The sequence below is a fragment of the Rhinopithecus roxellana genome, chromosome 21 (assembly GCF_007565055.1).
Source record: "Rhinopithecus roxellana isolate Shanxi Qingling chromosome 21, ASM756505v1, whole genome shotgun sequence".
Classification (NCBI taxonomy): domain Eukaryota; kingdom Metazoa; phylum Chordata; class Mammalia; order Primates; family Cercopithecidae; genus Rhinopithecus; species Rhinopithecus roxellana.
In genome coordinates, this window is record NC_044569.1 from 64,307,207 (window position 1) to 64,308,413 (window position 1,207).

Here is a 1,207-nt window from a genome sequence, read left to right on the forward strand (position 1 = left end):
GATGGCCTAATTTGTTTCAGGAAAACATTATTTGTAACAATAAATAGGTCAAGATAAGTAGAGACTAGCTTGTGATAAGAAGAAAATGGAAGGAATCAAATGGTTCCAGAAGCAATAATAGAAAAGACATATTGCAGGAAATTGAATTATTTACACAATATCTGTATTTTAATAAATTAGCACTAGAAGAATAATAAAAATAAGTTAGTTTAAGCTTTGTGCAGTGGCACTATTGTAGCTACTGAGGTTCCTCCAGGGTGCAATTATTGCTAATTAAAAATATTTCCCAATACCCTGGTGTGATGACTTGCATTAGAGTGGGCATTGGCAATTTTTGACAGTCTCTACAGAGATAGAATTTAAAAAAGAAAAAAGAGGATTCATTTTTAACCATAATGTCCAAATGTTGTATTTGATGTATCTTGCACTCTGCCACTTGTCTTCGAGTGCCAAGCTTGGGTGCTTGGGACCACAAGGGAAATGCTGTAGGTTAGGAAACACTTGATTATTAACCAGGTCCCCTGTCTCAAGTCCCTGCTTGAGTTTCTGCTTTGTTGGCAAGAGGGAAATCTCCGGATTTTTTTTTTTTTCGGCCTTATTCCTGGGAAATCTCGACATAGAATCCATTCAAATCTGCCAGCTACTTGCTGTGAACCCTAACCCCTAATCCAGTCCCTCTTAGCTTTGAAGGATCCCACAAAAACCAAGAAAAATAGAAGTTTCCAAAATGAGCCAGTCAAATTAATAATTACCACAAATAATTCCAAAGTGGAGAGAAATGTTTACTTGGGTGAGTCAATGGTCTTCCTCTCTGTCCCATGAAAGAGAAGGTGCCCATACTACGCTGCTGGGATAGGGGAGCCACCAAAGCAAAGAGCTCTGGAGTCTTACTGCCAATGAATTACACACGTGCAGATCTGTGACCTCTTCTCCTTATGATTTGTGGGGTGGGGGTGGGACCCCAGCAGCGCTATTTCAGTAGGAAGCAGGTAGGCACCGATCTTCCTGAGAACCATTAGAACGTCACCCCCAACTGATAATATAGGCAGATTTCCATGGTGGTTTAAGCACTTGAAGGGTAAGTACATATTAAAATGTGCCCCCATAAGATACAGGCCTTTGGAAGTGCTCTGTGTGGATGTACCCTCACTTTCTAACATCAACTCCTAATTTTCTCTCCTTTTCCTACTCTGCCTTAGAAGTACCA

At 40.3% G+C, this 1,207-nt stretch overlaps 1 non-coding gene across 1 annotated transcript; it reads left to right on the forward strand.

The window, feature by feature from the left end:
- The first annotated feature begins 212 nt into the window (after window positions 1-212).
- On the forward strand, window positions 213-353 carry LOC115895598. Its single transcript, XR_004055778.1, has one exon. It is a non-coding gene; the product is annotated as a U4 spliceosomal RNA (small nuclear RNA).
- The last annotated feature ends 854 nt before the right edge of the window (window positions 354-1,207 follow it).